Source organism: Capsicum annuum, chromosome 11 (assembly GCF_002878395.1).
Source record: "Capsicum annuum cultivar UCD-10X-F1 chromosome 11, UCD10Xv1.1, whole genome shotgun sequence".
Lineage (NCBI taxonomy): Eukaryota > Viridiplantae > Streptophyta > Magnoliopsida > Solanales > Solanaceae > Capsicum > Capsicum annuum.
In genome coordinates this window covers 11582231-11601639 of record NC_061121.1, presented here as the reverse complement: position 1 = coordinate 11601639, position 19409 = coordinate 11582231, and the positions used below count along the sequence as shown (strand labels likewise).

At 34.8% G+C, this 19409-nt stretch overlaps 1 long non-coding RNA gene across 1 annotated transcript; it reads left to right on the top strand.

Annotated features, from left to right (window-relative positions):
- The first annotated feature begins 1114 nt into the window (after positions 1 to 1114).
- On the top strand, positions 1115 to 6350 carry LOC124888634. The gene is made up of 2 exons (XR_007047178.1): positions 1115 to 2512; positions 2696 to 6350. It is a non-coding gene; the product is annotated as an uncharacterized LOC124888634 (long non-coding RNA).
- Positions 6351 to 19409: the final 13059 nt, after the last annotated feature.

Below are 19409 nucleotides of genomic sequence, written 5' to 3'. Positions count from 1 at the left end.
CTTCCCTTCCACAATAAAAAAAAAAATAAGAAAAGAAATAACATAAGAATGTAACACGATTCAACTAAGCCTAATCCTCCAAACAGAACATCTTGGTTAAATAAAATTTTGATTTATTTGCGTGTGGAAGAAAACATCTTGAACAAGATTCAAGTAAGTCTAGTCCTACATTCAATCAGAATTTTATTGAATTAATTAATAAAATCATGAACATCTTCCATCTTGTTATCATTTAATAAAGATTCAACTATAAAAACATTTTGATGCATCAAGAATTTATAGTACATTTTTTTATTAAATAAATATTGACGTTAATATATAATGATCAAAATCAACTTACCATTTTTCAAATTATTTTTCATCTTCAACTTACAATTAGATTGTACAAAGAGAAAAAGTTATTTAAACATTAATCAAATAGCAAAGCATGTGAAAAGACATGTAGCAAAAGCTAACAGGCACAACCAATACATATATGTGATTCCTAGTGTCTATTAATGACTACTACTCCATCTACAATGGCTTTTCGACGAGACGGTAAAAAGGAAAAGAAAGAAAAACTTGTATATTTATTCTATTACGTTTTTTTTCATATATTGTAATACTTATATATTTTAGTGAAGACGATTTTGTTTATTGCATAAACTTTTAATGAAGGACAAAAAGTTCAAATAATATTTTTAAGGTACTTCACACTGTTAGTAGATTAGAGATTAGTTAACTTCAGCAATCTTTTCAACTTCCCAAAGTTTAGGTATTGTCCTTTATGTTATTGAGATGCTTTCTAAATTCTAATGCATAATCCACACCGACGACTCTTTGGGACTTTCTAACCTGAAAATAATAGCAACACAACATTAGATTTGATACGTAGTTTAAGAAAAACTAATTTCCGCGCACATTATCATATTAGTAGAACCTTACAACTTGACGACATACACATGTTGGCATCCATAGCATTTTTGTGGTTATAAGAGCGTCTTGTGATGGGGTTTTTAGCAAATTTTTTATCACTCGACACATAATGTTCCAATGACCTAGTCTATAACTAAAATAATAAATTTTAGATAAGCGTAAGTACAAGCAAAGAGACTATGCCTTATCTCATCGGTTCTAATGATAAGTCTTATTAATGGTCTTTTGGGTGAATTTATACTAGTTGATAGTACAAAGTATCTATCGACCTTTTATTAGGAGTAATTAATCGTAATTGAGTATAACTACAAGCAAAGGGACTTGGACATTATCTCACCAATTTCAATAATGTCTTGTCAAATCTAACTTTCTGCCTTTGGGAAGTTGACAAAACCCACAACAACAACTTTGTTTTTTTTTTTTAATTCAACCCAGCCTTCATCGAACATTGATGTGCAAAAAAGTTACAAGTTAAGTCTGGCATCCCAGACTGTATACAAAATCATTGAGATGAGGCTAATATAGAATTGGTAATCCTACCCGAAAGAGCTTAACAGGTCAAGCCACTAAGAGGTATCATATACGATATGGTTATCCGAAACATCTTTGATTCTTATGGATGGGATACCCCATCTATCCAAGTTGGTCAAATCCTTTCACTTCGAGGGGCAAGACGGAGAAAGAGTTGAAGATTTGAATCTCAGCACTTCTGTGGCTCAAAGCGTCTAGCCTGTCAGCTGGCTTAGTAGCCTCTCTAAAGCAATGAGTAATATGAAAGTCAACTCTTTTCAACTAGTTTCTGATTATCGTCAACAATACTAGCTAACTTCCATGAAGTTTTCCAAACTTTTTTCATGCAATTTGTTAAAAGCAGTGAGTCAGTTTCCGCCCAAACAGGTCTTGAGTCATTATTCAAGAACCACCAGGCCAAAGAGCATAGCAGCAACTTCGGCATAGTTTCTGGAACCTGGGTCTAATGGTTCGCATAGGCAAAAATAATTTTCCCTGTGTTATCTCTTACCATTCCGCCTCCCCCACACTTACCATTAATACAACTTTCATCACTGTTGAGTTTTAACGAGTTTGTTTGAGGTCTAATCCATTTGACGATGGTAGATTTTGTTTGATGAATATCTCGATCACAGGCCCGACAGACAGAGTTCCAAGTGTCTCCAATCCTCGCATTTCCAAATCTCTTCCTTAGAACCAGTAAAATATTGAATAATACATTAGAGGAGGATTGATATAATGAAGGTCTTTCTCCTTCATACTTGTTAGTACATCTTGCCAGGAATAATTTTAATTATAAGTGAGCAGATGGGGTTCTTGGTCTTGTGGTTCCACCAACTGAGAAGGGTGAACTTCAAATTGGGGTTGCTCGTATTTATCCCCAGGGGACATGCAAAAAAAGACCACATCTTGTTAGCAAAATCTCCATGACAAAATAAGTGGTTAACTGATTCAAGCTCGGTGGCACCTCTACTACTGTTACAGCAATAACACATGGGATCCATATGGATTCCTAGCCTTGAAACATTCGTATCTGTGGAGAGTTTATTATGGATGGCTCTCCACGTGAGGAATTACATCTTAAAGGGTATGTTGTTCTGCCATAGCCTGCTGTCAAGGTTGTTGGGCGCTCTTTCTTGCCTCAATTCCCTCCCAGTAGAACAAAGAGAGAATTTTCCAGTGTGGGAAAGAATCCACACTAGTTTGTCCTCTTTGTTGTTGTTTATACTAGTATTTTTTTGCTTCAAGATCCTTCGTTTTCCATCTTCAGGTAAGGAAATGTTCAGCATATTCCAATCCCATTCTCCATTGTGGCAAACTTCTTTAAGCTGCACATCTAAGATGTCAGTATTTGTTGTCAATTTGTGATAAAGGGGGCCAAAGTTACTCCAGTTATCGGACCAGAAGGATACCTCCCCTTTATCAACTATCCAGAGAATGTTATGATCAATCACCTCCCCAGTAGCACAAAGAGCTTTCCAGGAGGGAGCTTGCCCTTTTTTCCATTTTGCCTTCAGATGATGATTCTCGACCAAGTATTTTTCTTTCATCAATTCACTCCACAGGGAGTTAGAGGTTCTTAAAGACCACTACTATTTAGCACTGAAGGATTGACAAATATCCGAGAGCTTTCTAAAGTTGGTGCCCCCCTCATTGTAGGGATGGCAAAGGTTGTCCTAAGAAGCCCAATGATGTTTACCACCATTGTCCAACCCCGACTAGAAAAATCTATTTAAGAATTTCTCAATAGTTTCGAGAGTGACCTTAGGAGGAGTAACCATTGATAAGAGGTGTATAGGAAGAGCCATGAAGACATGTCTGATGAGGATGGACCTTCCCCCCTGGAGAAAGTAGTTTTGTGTGCCAACCCCTTATTCTACTAGTAAATTTGTTCACAATGTCAGAAAAATAAGAGATTTTCTTCTTCCCAACAATGATAGGACACCCCAAATATTTGATAGGAAATTTCTGGTGGTTCATCCCAGTGATGTTATGAAGCCAGACAATATCACGAGGTCTAGTGTTCTCAGCAACCACAAAGCCACTCTTGTGCCTATTTATAAGTTACCGGAGATTCCTTCATAGGATTTGAGGGTCTCAAGAACCATTTTTAGAGGTTTTTTCCCACTATTATAGAACAAAATGGTGTTATCTGCAAATGATAGGTGGTTGATATGGGGGCAATTATCTCTCATGTAGAAACCATTATATCCTGGTTTTCTCTGGAGAGCATTGAGCATTTGAGACAGGAGTTCAACACTAAGTATAAATAGAGACAGATACAAGGGATCCCCTTGTCTTAAACGCCTTCTCGATTTAAAGAAACCATTTCTGGTACCATTCACAATAACAGAGTACCAGTTGTTGGAAATGTACTTGTGGATAAGGTTCACCCAAACATCAGAGAAACCCATTTTCTTTAAGATAGAGCATAAAAAAGACCAAGATACTCTGTCATGTGCCTTAGTCATGTCAAGTTTGATGACAACATTATTCCCTCTAGTAGGCTTCCTGATATCATTTATAGTCTCTTGGGTAAGGAGGATGCTTTCCGTGACAGCTCTACCCTTCACAAAAGCACTCTGGTTCTTGGAAATTATTCTAGGTAGAATAGTGGCTAGTCTGGCATTCAATAGTTTAGAGATAATCTTACTAGACACGTTACAAAGGCTGATGGGTCTGAGGTCACTGAATTTCTGAGGATGGTCAACTTTAGGAACCATAATCAAGCATGTGTGAGTGAAGTATTTAGGGAGGGTTGCACCTTCAAAGAAGGAGACAATAGCATTATAAAGATAAGTGGCGATTATAGATCATGCGGTTTGATAGAAACAGACACTAAGTCCATCTAGGCCCGGTGGACTGTCAACGTCCATGGAGAAAACTATGTCTTTAACCTCTTGGAGGGAAGGGATGGCCATAATAGTGTTATTCTCCTCTTCAGTGATACATCTCTGAATACAATTTAGAGGGTCCTGGGAAGAGTTATGATCTTCCTTGTTGAAAAGATCTTGAAAGTATCAAACATCAGCTTCGGAAATAGAATCATTTCCTTCAATCCACTGACCCTGTTCATTCATGATTTTCCTGATGGTCTGTCTTTTTCTCCTATCTTTGATGATGTTGTGAAAATAGGCTGCATTGGATTTACCCTCTTCAAACCACTTTATCCTAGTTTTTTATCTCAAGATCGAGTGGTGGAATTTGAGGTATCTAGTATGCTCAGCTCTACATCTAGAGAGGGCCTCTCTCTTATCAGCATTGTTGCTTTGAACATAGTTATCTTCAAGAACTCTCATCTGCTCCTCTAGTCATTTGTGCTCTTCATGGATATCTCCATAGGTTTGCCTAGACCAGAGACTAAGGTTCCCGCAAGTAGTTTTAAGTTTCTGATGGAGCATAAAGAGGGGGTTTCCACTAATTTGGATACCCCAACTTTCCTGGATTACGCGAAGAAAATCTGGATGATCAACCCAAATGTTAAGAAATTTGAAGTACTTTATGAAGTTGGTAGTCTCATTACTGATTTTGATAAGGAGGGGAGCATGAACATAACAAGTTCTAGATAGGTGGATGATAGATGTAGCATTTAGGTTGTCAAACCATTTAGAGTTTTAAACTAGTCTATCCAATCTTTTCCAGATAGTGTTTGGGGGATCTCTATTGTCACACCAAGTAAATATAGACCCACTATATCCTCTATCTTGAAGACCACAATCGTTAAGGCAAGACAGAAAGTCAAGACTTTCCTCCATTCTGTGATTAGTGTTAAAATCGCCAACCAGCCCCCAAGCATCATTCATTGAAGCAGCTCTGTTCCTCAGGTCATCCCATAACTCCACTCTGAGAGCTTTACTACATTTGGCATAAACAATAGATAGATACAAAGCAGGATCAGTGTTATGGACTATTTTGATAAGAACATGTTCTTTATCCTGTATAACATCCACAGTAACATCAGCGTTCCAAAAGAGCCAAATTTTGTTAGAATAATTATGGAAAGAAGAAAGGCATGCCCAATCTCCTCTTGAATCTGATGATTTGCTACTATTAACCATTGGTTCTTGTAGGTAAAATAAAGGAATTTGATATTGAAGTTTGAAGTCTTGAAGCCTTTCCAGGGATCCCTGCGACCTTATCCCTCTAATATTCCAAGATATGATATTCATCATTAGATATATTACAGAGAGTAGATTTGTTAGGATTTGTTGTTGATCAGGCATTCTTGGGTTTGGGAGAACCAAAGTTTGTTCAAGATTCAAGAACCAAACTCGTTTACTTATGTAGAAATCCTAGGGACACTTTTATTTCTATGTGGCATTTTGCAAATAATTTGAGACTTCATCATAACGATACCAATTCCATTGAAGAAATGTTTGATTTTTTTTTGTGAAGGGGTGATACCTTTTGGAATCAGTGTTGGATTATTGGAAACAAAGCATAGAAAAGCCCAATAAAGTACTTTTTTTGATATATGAAGAAATTAAAGCGCAACCCAAACTTCAGCTTAAACGCTTGGCTGAATTCTTGGAATGTCCATTTTCTATAGAGGAAGAAAATCATGGAGTGGTGGATCAAATATTAAGAATGTGTAGCTTTGAGAATTTTAGTAATTTGGAGGTGAATAATAATGGGAAATCGTCATCCATTGGAATAGAATATAAAGTGTTCTTTCGTAAAGGGAAAGTTTGAAATTGAAAGAATTATTTTACTAAAGAGATGAGTGCGAAACTCAACCATATTATTGAGCAAAAGTTGGAAGATCTGGATTGAGGTTTTTGCACATTTGATTAGGCTTTAATATGCTTATGCCAATTGAATGCAATTATTTGTTTTGAAAGTCAATGTTGAAGTAGTTCTATTTGTGATTAATGTAATGAGTTAACATATGAAATTGTCACCAAATAAATTTTCTTTGGTATGTATGTTGATTTGATCACAATCTATTGCTTTCCTTTCAATCTGAATCTATTGATTTCCTTTCAATCTGATACTGGATTTTGGGGGTGCAATTGACAATATTGAAGTTATGTTTCTGTTTGAGCAGGCTTATGATTTTAATTTCGGCTTAGTCTTGATGATTTTTTAAATTTTATTACAACTTTTAGGAAGTTATCTTGTTAAAATGGACAAAAAAATAACCGCCGCCCGCTCCCTCCAAAAAAAATTGTTATAAAATGAAGGGAAATTTAAAAACAACAATATGAAACAATAAAGTAGAAAACAAAAATGTAAAGAGCAAGATAGAACATTTTTTTTCGTACAAATGTATTCCTATTTAAAGGATACATTGTGGTATTGAGCTACATCAAATAGTATTTTGAATATGGATTAAAGGGAAGGTGATATGCAGGCGTGGGACATCGTGAAGGTGTAACAGTTAATTATCTCTATAAATTGTGGAGATACACAATAATTATAGTAAGAGTACATTTTAGAAAACGATTTTATTTCATTTCCAAAAGAATGAAATTACAAAAAAGACTTTTTTCTTTTAATCTAGGTTTTAAGTTAATTACTTTTGAATGTTTACTTAGTCTAAAGTTGTTAATTTTTCTTAGCCTAGAAATAGTTCAATTAATATTGTTTTAATATTGATATAAGTTTACCATTTTAGAGGGGAAAAAACCAAAAATTACATAAAACAACAACTTAACTTTCATTTATTACACAATATCTCAATTCTCAAAACTTATTTCAAATATCCCACTTTTTCAATTTCTCTCTCTAAAAGTCATATACATTACTTTACATTTCCTTTTTTACACGTTTTAATCCTTATACGATGCCTATAATCAAGGAGCCTCTATCTAGTAGTTATCACTTTTGAATTCTCAATCATGTTTGATTCAAACTCTTCCTCATCGTCCTTCAAGATTTTCAGAAACTCCATTAACAATCATTCTGATATTTAAGATTGGAGGTAAGTAAGATTTTACTCTTTCTTTTCAACTTTACCAAATCAAGATTTGATGGAGTAAGTTATTGCATGTGTTTCATTCATTAATTCTTACTAAGTAATGGTTGATTCTCCTTAATTAAAGATTAACTCAGTTAGAGCATATTGAACCAACAAATCGGGTTATCAGGTTTGTTCCTGATAATTTTGATTACGATGATCCTAATTTCAGTGAAAATAGATTAAAACATCGCAACAATCCCAAAAAGATAAAAAAAATTGAGGGAAGTTGCTGCTCGAAGTTCAAAAGATCAAGTTGAAAAATCGTCAAGGAAGAATAAAAAGGAGTATACATCATGGCCTCGTCTACCAAAGGTAATGAGATTTTGTATTTGAATTTTTTCTAGGAAAAGTCATTGTTTCCATCGTAAATTATATTCGAAAAGTCTAAGACACACTCTAACTATTAAATTGTCCTAATACACACCTCAACTATGTAAAAGTGAGTTTATGTCCACCCTTGCGCACCTACAACCAGTCACATGATGAAGAGTGATTTATACTCGCGCCACGTCGTTGCCACATCAGATTTTTCATTAGATTTTGTTAAAATAAATTCCATGCCACCTAATTTCATCTTCTTCACTACAACACCACCAAACTCCATCAAACCATCTCCATCGCCACTGTCGTCATCATAAAATTCATATCTCCGCCACCATAGATTCACTACCCACAACAAAATTCACTATCAAAATCATCACATAAACATTGCCACCATAAAAAAATTACAAAGAATCACCATATATTCAATAAAATTCATCATTGGAATTACCAAAAAATAGACTCATTTCCTCATCTTCTTCCTTTCTTTGTCCAAAACTTCAGTCAAAAATTTTCTTGTTCTGAAAATACTTCAATCGGTATTTAATTGCGCTATTAAAAAGCTCATTTCATTATCAAAATCATCTTCCACCTTTGTTGCCACCATTAAGAAACCCATTTAATCTACCTTTGTTGCACTATTAAGGAACCCATTTAATCTAGCTACCATCGTTGCCACGATCTGATTTAAGCACAATCACAACCACAAATTTCATCATTCACCATCAAAATTGCACTAGTTCTATTGTCAATTATTAAAAATAAATTTTATATCACCATCAATTTTATCACCCACCACTAAATATTATCACCATTAGAAATTTCGTTCAAGCTCAAGGTAGAGAATGGTGAATATGTAATCGATTAATTAGTAAAAGAAATAAAGTGATTTTGAATAGAAAAAAAAGAAGGAGAAGAGCCATGAAAATGTCAAGAAGAAAAAAAATGAAGAAATGTTTTTTTAATCCTTTTTTTTTTTAAATTATCCTTTCACGTACTATTTTTCCTTTTTTATTTATTTTGTTGCTACATTAGCTTCTGGGGTGTAAATAAATTTACTTTTAAGTAGTATAAGTATGTAAAAAATCATCATAATAGTTTGAGTATGTCTTAGACTTTTCGAATATAATTTAGGGTGTAAACAATGACTTTTTCCAATCTTTTTTTTTTTGTTTTTTTCGATTTTTTGCTGTTATCTTCAGCCATGTGAAAATTGTTGATATTACTCAGTCCACATACATAACATTGTTATGTATATGGTGCTTATGTGCTTCTATACATACCAATAGTTATGTATATGATTCATTACATATGAATTGTTATGTATATAGTCCATTTTGTTAATTTCAATGTATATACATAACAAACGTTATGTTTATGGATTAATCTATTATGTTTTGTTCATATTCATAACAGACGTTATGTATATGGATCAACATACATAATGTTGCTATGTATTCAAGACACCTAATGATATATAATGGTATGTATTTTGGAGGCATATACATTATGATAAATAAAACTGCCATATATTCTTATTCTTAATGGTCATAAGTATTATGAACAACCTTCTTTATGCAGTTCTATATATGATTTACAAGTTATGTACGTTATTTATGCAGTTATGTAGATGATTGACAAGTTATACATAGGATTGATGGTTTTTCATTTGTGTATTGTTGGTATAAAAATCCACATATACAAGTATATCTAATGATGCGTACATATATATTTATGTATTTGAAAAAATTTAATTTAATTTTATCATAATATTCAGGGACTGTGGTGTATTTATCGCCGAATATGCGAAGCATTTGAGCGAAAAAATACTAACTCCTTCATCAGATTTTGATGCAGCTACACATCGATTGAGATATGCATCTCTTTACTGAAATTACGGTGTGGTCAAGTTGAAGAAACACTATGTTAGTGAGACGATGATTCTTCAAGATCAAGACATAAATTTGTTCCACCACCTGATGAATCAATGATTATTAGTTTAGAATTGTTTGAAAATTAACTTATGTTATAAAAAATTTGATTGAATTTTTATTGTTAAAATGAATGTTCAAGACATGTTATGTTTATTCTCAAGACATATATTTTGATTTCTGGATAAATTAAATATATGTCTGCAACTTTTGAGTTATGGACAAATAATTATTACATATTTGAAATGCTTTAAGTGATTTTCCATATTTACTCTTATCTTCACCGTTTGGGGTTTTCCATAGCTATCCCAAGTCATTTATGACTTGTTAGGAACAGTGACTCGATTATCGGGCAGTTCGTTTGTTTTTAGAGCCAACTCCCTATTTTGAAGTCTTCGCCGGTTTCAAATGACCACCGGGCAAAAACTACAGTGAGATAATTTCAAAGGCAAATTTCGATTGTTTCGTCAAATTCAAAATATCAATCTTAATCTAGGTAGATCTTTGGTTTGGTTTTCAATGCACCCGAGCTCATTTCGACCTATTGATCGAAAAGTTGAAAAATTAAATTATGGGTGTGGGACCCACATTTGGTCGAACGACCTATGATTGAAAATCCGACTTCTCCATCGCGTCCAGAATTTTGATTTTAGGCTAGGAGGATCCTTCGTTCAGGTCCTAAGGCTTCCAATCTTATTTTGGGCTATTGAGTGTATCTTTTGAAAAACGAAACTATAGGTGTGGGCCCCACTTTTTTTCGAAACGATCTTAGATGAAAGTTTTGATGATTCCAATGGATCTAAAATGTGGTTTATACTCAAATTTTACTATTGGATTTCACTATTTGGGTTTCGAATGAGTTTCGAGGGTTAAAAATAAGTTTTTGACGTTGCTGTCATGGGGTACCGCGTCTCTTCGCCGAGGGGGTCTATAAATTGACCCCAAGGTCGCGAATTTGGGGATTTTTCATTCATCTTTGAAAGCATAAAACCCTAAATGAGTATGATCAATCAAAATTGAGTCTTGTGGGTGTCTAGGGAGATTGATAAACATCTATTATCATGATTTTCACCCGGATTAATTAAGGTAAGATTTCATTACTTTATTGATGAATTTCTTGATTTTTGATCCAAAATCCCAAATCCACTTAGGGCTTTATTTTAGCCCAAAGATTGCTTGTTTTTCACTCATTTTTGAGGGTTTTGATTCCTTGTTCATGTACAAACATCGGGTTAGCTTCGGAAACGTATTTTTCGTAAGTGGGATCCACTTGGGGTTTTTGGTGTCATTTTTGGACCCGAAGAATAATAGTGCAATATGAGTATCGCTAGAGTCATATTGATGAGTAGATTATGATTTCGATAGTGTGATGACATTTTGGGGATTGTGAAGTGAAGATGGGCGTATGGTGCATGAAGTGAGGTTTTACGATTTGTCCTTAAGGTAGGATTTTGTCTACTTTTCTTCATAGATGATATGTGATATATGTTACGTGTGAATATGAATGTTAGGCTTGATTATGCGTAGGATAACTTGGCCTTGATTGTTGATGTATGGAGATTAGATAAGGGCTTTGGACCCGAAATATGGCATATTTATAACCCATTTAAATCCTATTTCTTTTCCTCTCTAGTTTAGATTTGCTATAGTGTGGTTATGATGTAAACCTATGTTTGGGATATGGTTTTAACATTTGAAGCATAAATTGTATATTTGACCTATTTGGACCAGTGTGGTAATCTTGAAACCGTAATTTGGGTAGAGTTGACTTGAGTACCCTTGTTTCTAGTCTAAGTTGTTATCTTAGGCTTGAATATGACTTACTTGACATCTAGAAGATGAACTAGATAACTTATCCTAGTTTGGGGCATACTGTGCCTAATTATGGAAATTAGGGATTAGGAGTGGGATCGTCCAGGCCACTTAGGCCAAAACTTGTGTTAAGTCTTGTGGACTTAGTTGCGGATCTTAGACATAGATGAGGCTAGTAAACCTTAGAATAAGGTTACTTCGTAACTTGGTACCTTGTAATGATGTTCCCGAAATGTGGCTTTTGAGCTGTGGTTATCATACCTCTTGTGGAAGTGATATTAGATATTTAGAGATGATATTCCTCCTAGATATGTTATGTGGTCTATCGAGATGCTATTTTCTCTTAGACTTGATAATGGACCAATAGAGATGATATTCCTCCTAGTCATGATGTATGACTTATCAATATAAGATATCCTATAGATAATTACATGTTTATCTATATTATGCCTCCAATATGTGAGATACCTCCTATATGTGAGATGATTAGAGATATGCTATGCTTATAAATATAATTATCGATATGAGTTTCGGATATGTATATGGGCCTAAGGCCGTGATTATGATGTTGTGACTATTCCAGATAAATTAATGGGCCAAGGTCCATGTTATGATAATGATTGAATATTCGAGAAGTGTTTATCAATGTAAAGGATACGATTATAGTTTATGAATACATATATATTTGTATACATATCTCTCTGGTATGGGATGGAGAAAGATGCGGTATGTTGCTTTCGACTTTATTGATTGGATACTAGTGATGGCATGCATAGATTTGATATATTCATGAGTATTATATTGGTAATTGATGTAATTATAGCTGAAATATGATCTTACAATTGTTCTTCCTAATTAACAGTTAAGCTATGGGTAACTAGTTGTCTATTAGGGGACTATAGCACTTGATGGCTAGGAATCTAATGTATTAGTTAATGAATTTTGCTTAGTTGAAACATGGTAGCAAGCGATGGTTAATACGTGACTTATGGTGTGGTCAGGTCTAGCATAGGTGAAGGTTAATTGGTATTAATGACTAAGTTCGTGATGTCGATTAGTCAATAAATGAGGAGTTGTATGTTTATGAGTCGAAATAATAAAAGGTGTTGGTAATAAGAGGTGACTAGTTAATAACTATGAATAGTTGCTAAATAATTAACTAATGAATACTTAAGCAAGGATTAGTTGGTAAATGATGATTAGTTAATGAATGGTGTCAGTTAATAAAAGATGGTTAGGTGACAAGTAGTAATGTGTTGTCTAATAATGATTAACAGATATAGGAGATTAGTTGATAATAATGAATGATGGATAAAAGGCGGTTTTGGTCTAGTGTTGAACCTTGACTAGATTTTAGATATTGGATATTAAATAAATAGTGGTTAGTTGCTATCCCGTAAATAAGTATTATGTGAAGGATAATATTTAGGCTAATAACTGGAGGTTATGTGATGACTAGCAAACTAGTGATTCAATTATAATAAGTGTTGGTTAGTTAATAACAAATAGTTGGGAATTATTTACTTGATAGATATTCTATGGTGATATGACTATGTTTATGAGTATTTTAGTATATGTTATTCAGTAAAGACTATTATGGTGATATATTGAGACCCGATAAGGCCGGAGGACACTATTATGATGATATATTGATACCCTTTAAGGCCGAAGGATATGTTGATGATATATTTATACCCGACAAGGCTGGAGGATACTGTTATGATGATATATTAATACCCGACAAGACTGGAGGATATATTGATACCCGATAAGGCCGGAGAATACTGTTGTGATGATGTTGATACCCGAAAAGATCGGAGGATATATTGATAATATGTTGATATCCGACAAGGCTGGAGGATACCAATGATAATGTGTTGATAGTCGGCAAGGATAAAGGTTGATTATGATGATGATGGTCCTGATGAGGACAATTATGATGAGTTGTGATGTTGATTGTGTACTTTGCATTCATTCTTGTATACGAATTGCTTATCACCATTATGCACCTATATTTATCAACAGGTATAGGATGGTTGCATATATATGAGTGAAGAATATGCCATGTATTATTGTATGCTGATTGAACCTTCCAAGTCTGGGGCGGTGGGGGTACGCATATGCCCAGTTAGGTATTTGGTTTTCCAGAGTAGCCAATTATTTATGATGTTATTGATATTTTTACTATCATTATTATGGATAGCCTATGATAGATTGGTCATTGATTCAGTAACGAGATTGAGGTATGTGTTCGGCCTCTACTATCTTATGATTGCATTACTATGCACAATTATTCTATGTCTAGCCATGTTATTGCTACCACCGTGTGAGGTTATTGATATTACTTGGTATTATTACTTGATGTTGTTACATGATGAATTTGATCCTCGCTGGGTCACTATATAGACTAGTGTTATCTAGTTAGACTTTTATTTTCTTATGATATTATTTGATGGCTTGAGTAGATATAACCTGATTTGATGACTTTTCTCCCTAGCACGACGAGGTTGACTGTGTTCCCTCTTAGTTAGCTATATTAGATTGATTTGAGGATGTCTTGTGGTATTGAAGGTTAGTTGACCTTCCATGGTTCTTTGAGTTTTCTCCTATTTTTGAGTTTAAGATCGATAGACTTGCCTCCTGAGTTGCGAAGGATTTTGTTTTGGCTATCTCTTTCGGTATAACCTATTTATGAGATGGACCAGTTTGAGGTTCGTTCTTCGTTTGTGGATATTTCACTATCCGATAGAGATTTTGATATTTGATGTGGAGATATTGTGGATTCATCTCATAGGTATGTTGGGTTCATTCACTAGGGATGGTTTGCCTTATTGTTAGTGTGGAAATTGGTTGCTGCTTTCTTGATTTGACATGGTTTTATCTAGTGGAGTTGGAAAGTTAGAGGCAGGTGGCCTTTTCTGTGATTGCCTCTCGAGTTGGCAAATTAGAAGCTCTTTATCTGTAGCTGTTGACTTTCTGGTGGTGGTTGTGACTTTGTCCTTGGTTTCGAGATTGATATATTTCTTCTTCGATGATGTGATTATGGGGTGTATTAAGGAAATCCCTATTTTAGAGTTTTTTCATCCTAATGAGGTTTAGTGGAGTGTTTCTCATTGGTAATATGTACCTGTGGCTATTTCTTTGCCTAGATAGAGTATTGGATTAGTTAGTTCATGGCTTAAGTTGCATTTTTTTGAGTTGCTAAAGCTTCTGCCATTTCCGGTGTTGTTTTCATCCTTGGGAAGTTCTTGAGTATATTTGGATAGTTCATGCCCTCCAGTGGATATGAAGTGGGTTATATGTATTTTCAGCCAGTTGTTCATCCTTTTGTATGATTTCTAGTTTGCGGCTATATTTTATTCCCCCCAATCGATATAGAGTTGGTTGCTTCTGATTATTAATTAATGATTATCCCAGTAGTGATTTTTCTCTCCTGATATGTCTCAACTATGGCTTGCTATGATTTATCTCAGATATGTCAAATTTGGATACTAGATTCGATTTGAGATAGTTGACATTGATATAGCCTTATTGGCTAAGTTTTGGATTTGACTCCTTGGAATGGCAATTTGCAAGTATGATAGATTTGGAGCATTAGTGCCTACCTATTTTTAGTTTTGATTTAGATATTTGAGATCGAGTGATTCAACCTTGGTATTGATATTTCAGCTTGGTGTTGTAGAGCTTGCATGCAACTTTTGTTTTAGACTTGTCCTTGTTCAAATTTCATTTATAGGTTGGTTGAGCCTACTCTATGGTTGCCTATTTTTTCTTTTAGACTTCGGTTAGATTATAGTTGATAAGTGTTCAGATGATGACCCATGGGCCCCCTATTGGTTATTTCAGTTTTGACCTCGAGTTTTTGTTTTGACCTTACTCAGTGGGAGTAATATACTTGAGATGGATTCGGTATGGATTTATTCTCGATTGATGGGACACCCTAGAGTGAAATATTCAGTGATGAGTAGTTATACCTTGGACTTTGGCATTTTAGTTCGATTTTCATCCGGACTGGTTGCAACATTGGCATAGATTGCATTCCTTGATTATCTCTATTTGTGTGCCAGATAGAATCTTATGAGCTTATTCTTATGTTTCTCATATGGACTTTCAATGGATCGGCTTCAGTTCTTTGTGTTCTCTATGATAGGACTGCATGGACGAGACTTAAGTGATTTTCCTCCTAGATTAGAGTAGATAACATGTGCAAAATGATAAAGGAAGGTTATTTTTGGATTTGGAGTCGGTTTTATGACTCATGCCTTGGATTGATTTTGACTTGGATGAGCCTTTGTTGATTTATATGGGTATAGATATGGTATCAGCATGTTGTTAATCAGATGTGCGTGCATCAATCTTATTGGTTCAGTTTGAGGCCAGTTAGGGTTATATTGAGTTTTGGCTATTTTGGAAGTAGAATGAGAGTGCTAGTTGAAAAATAGGATAACTGTGGTGAAATCCCTTAGAAGTGTTTTCTCTCTTCGGAGGTTATCTGGGAAGTCATGCTTGGAGCATGTGCGCTCAGTACCTCATCTTTTCGAGCTTTTGAGATTTTTTCTATCCGTTGACTTGCGGGGACGAAAGTCCTTTTAGTAGTAGATATTGTAATGACCCTTCAGGTCATTTTCCATATTTATGCTTATCTTCACCGTTTGAGCTTCTCCATAGCTACCCCAAGTCATTTATGACTTGCTGGTACCGGTGGCTTAATTACTGCGAAGTTCATCTGTTTTTTAGAGCCAATTCCCTATTTTGTAGTGTTCGCTGGTTCCAAATGGCCAAAGGGCAAAAACTTCAGTGAAATGATCTCAGATGCACATTTCTACTGTACCAGCAGATTCAAAATATCAATTCTAATCTTGGTAGACCTTTGGTTCAATTTTCAATGTACCCGAGCTCATTTCGACCTATTGGTCGAAAAGTTGGAAAATTAAAATACGGGTGTAGGGCCTATATTTGGTCAAAACGACCTCGAATTGAAAATCTGACTTTTTCATCGCATCCGAAACATCGATTTTAGGCTAGGGTAACCCTTGGTTCAGGTCCCAAGGCTTCCAGTTTTATTTTGGGCTATTGAGCATATTTTTTGAAAAACGAAACTATAGGTGTGGGCCCCATTTTTGGACAAAACGATCTTGGATAGTTTTTATAATTCCAATGTATTTGAAATATGGTTTACACTCAAATTTCTGAATGAGCTCCGAGGGTTAAAAACAAGTTTTTGACTTTTCTATCATGACTCACTGGGTACCGCGTCTCTTCGCTGAGGGTCTATAAATAGATCCCAAGGTCGCAAATTTGGAGATTTTCACTCATATTTGAGAGCCTAAAACCATAAATGGGCATGATAACTCAAAATCGAGTCTTGTGGGTGTCTATGGAGATTGGTAAACATCTAGTATCATGATTTACACTCGGATTAAGGTAAGATTTCATCACTTTATTGATGAATTTCTTGATTTTTGACCCAAAACCCCAAATTCACTCAGGGCTTTATTTTATCCCAAAGATTGCTTGTTTTTCAAACATTTTGAGGATTTTGATTTCTTGTTCATGTATGAACATTGGGTTGACTTCGGAAATGTATTTTTCGTAAGTGGGACCCACTTGAGGTATTTGGTATCGTTTTTGGATCCGAAGCACAGTAGTGCAATATGGGTATCGTTAGACTTGTATTGATGAGTAGATTATTATTTTTATAGTGTGATGGAATTTTGAGGATTGTGAAGTGAAGACAGGCTTGTGGTGCATAAAGTGAGGTTTTACAGTTTGGCCTTGAGGTAGGCTTCTGTCTACTTTTGTTCATAGATGATGTGTGATATATGTTGCATGTGAATATGAACGTTGGGCTTGATTATGAGTAGGATAACTTGTCCTTGATTGTTGATGTATGGAGATCAGATAAGGGCTTTAGACCCGTAAAATGGCATGTTTATAACCCTTTTGAATCCCATTGCTTTCTCTCTCTAGTTTAGATTTGTTGTAGCCTGGTTATAATGTAAACCTATGTTTGGGATATGGTTTTAGCATTTGAAGTATGATTTATATATTTGACCTTTTTGGACTAGTGTGGTAATCTTGAAACCGTAATTAGGGTAGAGTTGACTTGAGTACTCTTGTTTCTAGTCGAAGTTGTTATCTGTAATACCCCAAACATTCCTAGCTTAGTTCAACTCTTAGTATATTCCCATAACACTTAGAACTTGAAAATAAAGCTAAGAGTTGAGGGACTTAGTCATTTTTGACTCCCTTCAAACTTCGAAGATTTTTAACTTGACCTTTCGGGCTCCGAGACAAGGAATTTTAAGATAAATTATATTCAGTGGTGTAAATAACATGTCTCGGGTAATTTTTAAAATTTCCGAACAAGGTTTGGATGATGTTAGATTTGACGAAATAGTAGCTCACCATGATTAGGCTGCATCACGGTGAGTATAGCGGTGAGGAGGACACCGCATCGCGATGGAGCCCAAATCGATAATGGTCAATATCCAATAGCTTACCGCGATTGGACCGCGTCGTGGTAAGGCCTAAAATAGCATTTGTCATGATCCAGTGAGTCATCGCGATTCCACCGCGTCGCGGTGGGTATCGCGATGACCTACTCACCGCATCGTGGTGATGTCTTAATCGGTGTTCCAGTTGTAGGATTTAAATCCTCAAGGGTATCTTTATCTTTTTCCAAGCCCCAAATCGTGAAAAAAGAAGATTTATCTCATTGGTGAGCAAAATATACTCACTTTTCATTAAATTCCTCTTCAAGAAATCCTAGAGCTTCAATTTCAAACTTTAAGAATCCCCAAATTCCACCATTCTTTTTCCAATATAGTTCAAAATTCAAGGTTCCCAATTCAAGAATTCCAAGAATCAATCTTCAAGAGCACCAATAGGAACTCAAAGTTCAAGCTTCTTCATCTAGTTTATCAATTAAGGTATGTAGGATTATGAACAAGGGTAATCCTTCCACCCTTATGCCCAAAACTTGCTTTTTAATTATATTTTACATGGATTTACATGAATATACATGAATTTTCAATTTAGGGTTCATACATAATGACTATTATTTGAAGGTTATGCTATTACAAGAGAATTGAATGATGAGTTGAATCTCTATTTTTACATGTCCATACGTTTGGCTTGTTTTACATATATTGAGAATTTAATTTCATTATTATGAACAGAATTGTGCAAAAACCCCATGATTTTGGCTATTGACTTTGATTCATGACGATTTGTCTTGAGTTTGAAATATGGGTTATTCAGCCTTAGCTTTGATATTGATAATCCAAGGAATTATGCTTTTAAGCAACCCATGATATGTTTATGATTAATTTTGAGTAAAAATTTGATATTTTGATCTTTAGCTAAAGATATGGAATCCACTTAGAGCTTAAACTTCAGTTTTAAACAAACAGATGTACAATTAGCTTTCAGTATGAATCATTATGTCATTTAAAGTGGATTTCCTACAAAATGAGCATACATATTAAAAGGAGTAGTATTTAGCACCGAACGAGAATTATGGGTTTAGTGCATCCTGCTTTCCTAGAACTACGAGTCAACGTAGGTACAAATTCAGATTATTTCAATTATATGGATACAAATACAAATTGTGATCACTTAGCTCAGGTTATACTCCTTGGCAAGAGTATGACACCTCTCCCGAACGTGAGATTTTCCCCTTAGGGGAGCTAGACGTTGGACACTATGATAGCTTACATAGTGTAAGTCGGTTAGAAGAACCTCCCTAACAGAAAATAATAATAGAACAAATTTTAAATACTAAGTATAAAGACTCACAATTTATTTTAGATATTGTTTTACATAAGACATTAGCTATGAGATTTCAGTTTTTAGGTTATAGATATAAAGGTAAGTCCCTCTTTTTACTCTTAGCCCGCATGATTTGAAAACAAACTTAATTTCAGTCCTAATTATTTTCACTAATAGAAAGAGTA